Source organism: Peromyscus eremicus, chromosome 13 (genome assembly GCF_949786415.1).
Source record: "Peromyscus eremicus chromosome 13, PerEre_H2_v1, whole genome shotgun sequence".
Taxonomy (NCBI): domain Eukaryota; kingdom Metazoa; phylum Chordata; class Mammalia; order Rodentia; family Cricetidae; genus Peromyscus; species Peromyscus eremicus.
This window is the reverse complement of record NC_081429.1, coordinates 62940289-62946970: the sequence shown is the minus strand read 5'-3', so window position 1 is coordinate 62946970 and position 6682 is coordinate 62940289. Positions and strand designations below refer to the sequence as shown.

Genomic DNA, 6682 nt, shown 5'->3' with positions numbered 1-6682 from the left:
GGTAAAGGCAGGAAGATCAGGAGTTCAAGGCTAAGCCAACCTAGGCTACATAGTGAGTTTGAGTTTAGCTTGAAATACATAAGATCTTGTCCCCCAAATAATAACAAATGGGACTTAAAAGATAATTTAGTTAGTAAAAGTAATTGCTAAAACATGAGGATCTGAGTTTAAATTTCCTGAACCTACATAGGAAAAAACAAGAGCTGTCCATGGTCACACACATCTGTGACCCTGGTGCTGGGGATTGGGGGCATGGAGAGGAGGAAGGGGAATCACAGGATCCTGTAGAACAGTCTAAACTCAGGTTCATTGAAACACCTTATCTTAAGGAGCATGACAGAGCAGGATACCTGATACCCTTCTCTGGCCTCTGGGAATATATACTTACATCTGTACACACACAGTATACACACATTTACATATACACTTACATAAATACTAAGAGTAATTAATAACAACAAATAAAGGATTATCAATGCAGTCGAAGCTTTCTGTACAACCCTCTTGAGTTCTCCTACTCTACATTCCCCAGAAGCAATCAACCCCCTAAATTTCTGCTCCATTACTTTCATTTATTGGTACTTTCAAGATATATGGCTCCCAGAATAAAATATAATATTAATTTGTGCGCTTCTGTAAACAGGCCTGCTTTACACACTGCTACTTAAGTTTTTGTCCATATTGGCATCATACATGTAGGACTTGTTCTCATGAGAGCAATTCCAATAATTTCATAATAAAACATTAATTTTGTGAGTAATTATTTATGTATCTCCTTGTTGTCATGTGCAAGCCTCTCTAGGATGTCTTCCTAGAAATGAAATTGCTTCATACTATATAATATAAATTTACTGTACTCTCCACAGTGCCAATTCACTCTTCTATGAAAGTGCATAAAATTTTATGATTTTTTTTGCATTTTTGCCAACTATTTTCTTTTTGTACTTTATACTTTTTCCAAGCTGATGAGAGTGAAGTGTTAACTTTTTATTTTGACTAAGAGAGAAATGAGTTCCTTTTCCTGGGTTTATCAACTCCTCAAATTACTTTTAGTATAGATTTCCTGATTGTATTCACAGACTACTTTCTATGAAGCTGTCAGTTTGATTTTTAACAGACTCTGTGTATTTTAAAACTGAAAGTCTAAAACCATGGATGTGTATTCATATAAAGTGGAACACCACAGGGATTTATAGCATAGCTTTCAAAGTCCTTATGGTTGTCTTTACAATTAAATCATCTAAACTCTCTAAAGCATTTATGGATGCTGGCCTATGACATGTTCACAACAACACTAGCTACTATTATCATAGGTCATTGTCTTTATTATTAAAATTACATATCATACTGTCATATTTGTATACATTGCACCCAAACTATGTATTTAACCAGCACACATTTATTTTGTTTAATAAATGATTTGAATATTCTCTATTCCCTTACCCCTACAACTTTATGTGCTCTTATTTTGCATGTGTTCTGTATATGCAGCACACAGTGATTTTTTTTAATATACTTATTTCTTAGTAGGCAAGTAAAATACATTTACACTCACGTGATTACTAAAACAGATGACTCTCACTTTTCTTCATACTCCTTTGTGACACTTTTTGATTTTTTTCTGTTCCTCTTGTCTACACTTGAACTCATAGTTTTCTATGTACCTCTGTTTCCTCTGTGATGTCTAGAAGACAGTTTTTGTGGTTGCTTTTAAAATTTTATTTTCCTTCTCTCTCTCTTCTCTCTCTCTCTCTCTCTCTCTCTCTCTCTCTCTCTCTCTCTCTCTCTCTCCCTCCCTCCCTCCCTCCCTCCCTCTCTCTCTCTCTCTCTCTCTCTCTCTCTCTCTCTCTCTTGCAAGGGAGAGTGTGAACACAGTCCCCTACTACCATAAATTATACAGTCAACTTTCCCTCATTTGGGGAAATCACCAAGGACAGTACATCAGGAATGTAATGGATAAGCCTCAGCCTGATCATGATTATGATTCATGATCATGGTAGCTTCCCTGCGAGTTGAGTATATATATTTTTTATACATTCTTAACTACAAATATTTTTATTGCTTGAATCTAAGCATCAGTTTTATTCCCCTCTTAAATACTATAAGGAACTAGGCATGCTTTAATAGCTCATTGTCTAACCCTTCAATCTTGACAAATCATGTTAAAAATTTCAGTACACTGTTCAAATTGTTTTCAGTTAGAGGTTTATGATTTGTAGTTTTTCTTTCCATTACTAATCTCTGTATCTCTCTCTCTTTCTCTCTCTGTCTCTGTCTCTCTGTGTCTGTCTCTGTCTGTCTCTGTCTCTCTCTCTCTGTCTCTCTGTCTCTGTCTCTGTCTCTGTCTCTCTGTCTCTCTGTCTCTCTCTCTGTGTGTGTGTGTGTGTGTGTGTGTGTGTGTGTGTGTGTGTGTGTGTATGTAAATAGTAGTGGTCCAATTGTCTTTATTTCTGAGAGTTTCAGTTCACAGCTATTCCTGAACATTATGTTGTGAGGCTTTTGGTCCCAAGGATGATGTTGACAATACTGCATATTTAGTGTGTTAGTGGCCATTGCATGATTTATGGAATAAAAGTTAAAGATTCCCTTTTACTCTCCAACCCAAACCTGTATCTCCAGGTGAAGCTCTCCAGGCAGGAATGACTAGAATGTTTTTGCAATTTATTTTTATAAGTAAAATGCTCCAAGCTGCCTGTACCTAAGCTGTAAACAATAAGTTAGCACTGATCACCACAATCCTCATGCCTTGATAGACTTTTAAAATTCAATCTCTGCAAGGGACCAAAGTCATAAATGCTTCTATTGGCTTTTAAATCCAGAACCTTCAGTTCTATGGCTTCAGTCTCACTGATTCTTTTGCATTTCTTACTTTATTACTCATTCACAGGTACCTTGGGTTTGGTATCTATTTTTGTTGTGCTTATATCTTATGTATTAGCATCATAGAATAACCATCAAACCAAGAACATCCTGGTCACTGTTTGTAGATGAATTTTTAAATGGTCTTATTAAATAAAAAACACAGAGCCAGAAATTTGGGTTAAAGCCTTAGAGAGATCAGAGAAATAGGGAAACACATCAGCCAATCTTACCTCACCAACTCTGCAGCTTCCAAATGTGAGTTACTTCCTGTCTACCCATGCCTTTATTGCCTTGCTGTTCTGCCCTCTCATTGGCTATCTCAGCCCAGCTACCTCACTTCCTCTTCCTACACAGCTCTGTCACTTTCTGTCTGTCTGTACAAACCTCCAGGTCTCTATCATTGGTACTAGGATTAAAGGCATGTGTCACCATGCTTGGCTCTGTTCCCTAGTGTGGCCTTGAACACACAGAGAGCTAAGTGATAGGATTAAGGGTGTGTGCTACCACTGTCTGACTTCTTTGTTTACTATAGTGGCTTGCTATTTCCTCTGATCTCCAGGCAAACTTTGTTAAAGCACAAATAAAATATCACTACATATGTAGTCAAAAGATTTCCTGAGTCCTGGCCTGCCAGTGGTCAGGACAAATCTCTTTCACTTGCATCCCCCAGGTAAACACACAGAGCCTTATATTAATTATAACTGCATGGCCATGGCTCAAGCCTTTTGCTAGCTAGCTCTTATATCTTAAATACATAATATTGAACAGTCTCTGCTGTTACTATCATTAGAATAACAATACTACTTTGATAGATAGACAGAAAAATTACTAATGGGCTTACCAGAAAATGGTAGATAATATGTTGATCCCATAAGCTTTCTATAGAAGATAGCTATTAATGATCTCTTGAACTCTATTCAAATTTAGATTACAGTTTTCAAGACTATCTTACAATCAGAAATATTATTGATAACAATCAAAAATGAATCTCATTTTTTTAACAAACTTAAATCTAATAGTAAAGAAAACACATAGCACAACTATTTATCATTTGCTTTTCAAGTAATAGCCATGCTTATTTATTTATTTATTTATTTATTTATTTATTTATTTATTTATTTATTTATTGGTTTTTGAAGGCAGGGCTTCTCTGTGTAGCTTTGCATCTTTCCTGGAACTCACCCTGTAGCTCAGGCTGGCCTCGAACTCACAGAGATCTGCCTGCCTCTGCCTCCCAAGTGCTGGGATTAAAGGTGTGCGCCACCACTGCCCAGCTCTTATTTTATAATAAATGTTCAGGACATATTTCTAAGATGCTTGGCATAAATAGACTTTATATCTGTCTCAATCAATAAAAATCTCATCTTCACAGTTGATAAAATTAAAAATAATCATTAAAAGTTGCCACAAAGTTTTATGCCTAAAGAGGTATTACCAACCTTGAAGACATCATTAATGTGTCACATTCCAATCTGAAATGCCTTAGCACTGTCCTTTCCTGTTCAGTAAACTGTAGGAATAAGAAATAAAGATTGTTAGTCAAATGGATGTCATGAATACATATCTCTAAACAACATGGTGAATGCCAGAGCATTCTGAAGAGACAGGAAAGTGAGGTTTGGATAATAAATATGGATGAAGCCTTAAAGCAAAACTGAAAGTTTTAGACCATTAAAAATTTAAAAGGCAAACTTTAAAAGGAAATTACTTATATATATTTTAGAAGGCACAAAAGTCAAATAATTTAGTCATGTTAGTACTTCTGAAAGAAAAATAAACATGTACAATGTGTTTAATATCCCAGTTGAAGACATGGGTAGAAAACACATGTGCTCTTTTATCTATGGAAACACATATTCATTTGCACTTTTGGCATTTTCATTTTTTTCAAAATGTTTATTTAGACAATAATGATTCTGAAATTAAAATAGTTTGTTTCTAATTTGAAGAATCTAAAAATCATAAAAGCAACTCAGTTTTCCACCTCTTACAGTCAGAGACAAGTAAAGTGTTCGTTGTTAGCTACACTCATGGAGGGACGTAGCTCTAATAGAAGCTGCTGCTCATTATTCAGTTCTAGAATTTCCTCTCTTGCTTTCTGATTGGGCGGTTGATTGACTAGCTGTGAGACCATCTTAGTATGTAATTCTTAGTATGTAATTCTTAGTATGTAATTCTGGTCAGCTTTAAATTCATGATTCTCCTGTTTCTGCCTCCAAATGTCTGGGGTTACAGACCTTTGTCCTGATGTCCAGCTTCCAGGCTGCTTTCTTAATGAAACCTGTGACCTGTGAAAACCTGTTTGATTTTGTTTCTCAAATTACCCACTTACATGTAATTCTGGACTAGGCAATATAGTTTTGGGGAAACCTAAATTAACACCATGACTTACATGGCAACCACAATCCAATATATTTTTACCAACTCTTACCAATACCATTCTCTATACTATTTACAAAATGGATTCTCTTTACTACAAACTATCTCCAAATAGAAGATTCTACATGTTTTGTCAAAACAGTAGCTATGACCTCTACTTCAAAATAAAGCTGCCTTTAATCCTTTTATATGCAAATAAGAGAGTATATGCAAATAAGTATACACAAAGAGAGATACTGAAGAACGCATATATTAGTGGGGGATTGTGTGGATATGGAACTTTGCAGATAATAATACTTCAGAGCTAAGACCATCATCACAAGAGCTTGTCACTTGGCATGGAATAATGGTGGCATGCAGGTAAAAGGTGATAACTTAGAAGTGTCTGATTCTTAGCTCTGAATTTAGAAAGGTGCACTGGGTCAAGATTTTAACTTTACAAAGTCCAAATTCATCTCACAATTCTGAAAATCAATGACAATTAAAATTTTCAAACTGATTTTGCATGTGTGCATAATACATGCCAGGCAACAATGGCCACTGTAATAACAGACACCAAGCAGCAGGAAAGCCCAGAAGTGCTCTGGGAGAGCTGAAAATGCAAAATTGAAAGAAGAGGCAGAGACCAGTGACCAAGGGGAGCCATGGTGTTTTCCATGATCAAAATGCTGTCTCTGTCAGCAGGGAATGACAACTACCCCAGAATCCATTGCTTAGAGAGTGAAAGGGAAGGACTGAGTCATTCTCAGTAATGGCTGACCATCAAAGCCTTAATCCAAATCCCGGATTCCTTCTCTGGAGTGTCCACTTTGTCAGGCTTTAAGAGAGTAGGAATAAGTTATATCAGAGGAAAAATAATCTGGATTTTACTCTGAGAGCAAAGTGAAACTTTAAGAACTTGAAACAAGAAAACAACATTGCAAGATCAAATTTAGTGCATGGATTTTGAATACATTTGGGTAGAACGGGTTCTATTTCCTAGTAGTTGGAAAGATGAGAATTATCAAAGGAATTTAACAACGGTACCTCCTAGGTTTAAAGTAGTAACTTACATTCAAATATAATGAATAACACGAGCTTTCATAGTTTCCAACTGTAGAATGAAGCAATCACTCTCCTGCTACCGATTTACAGACTGCTTTAGCCATAGACACAATGGGGGGCCTCTTTTCAGCTGTGTGTTTTGCATGTTATGTTAATAGGCTACATATAAATAAGGTTCACTGTCAAGTAGGTTTTGAAAAATAATACATTTATTTACTCTGAGAATTTTTAGTATTTTTATATTAATATCCAAGAATATTTCAAAGAGATATTAATATTTTCTAAGCCATTTAGAAGTTATTTGGGTGAGAGTGATAGAATGTGCCTTCAGCTTTGATAACTGGGAGACTAAATAAGGAGGATCATGAGTCAAGGGCTTTCTCAGTACATTGTAAGA

At 35.8% G+C, this 6682-nt stretch overlaps 1 non-coding gene across 1 annotated transcript; it reads right to left on the bottom strand.

Moving 5' to 3' along the window:
* Positions 1-1854: 1854 nt before the first annotated feature.
* On the bottom strand, positions 1855-2020 carry LOC131923723 (U1 spliceosomal RNA). Its single transcript, XR_009382660.1, has one exon. It is a non-coding gene; the product is annotated as a U1 spliceosomal RNA (small nuclear RNA).
* Positions 2021-6682: the final 4662 nt, after the last annotated feature.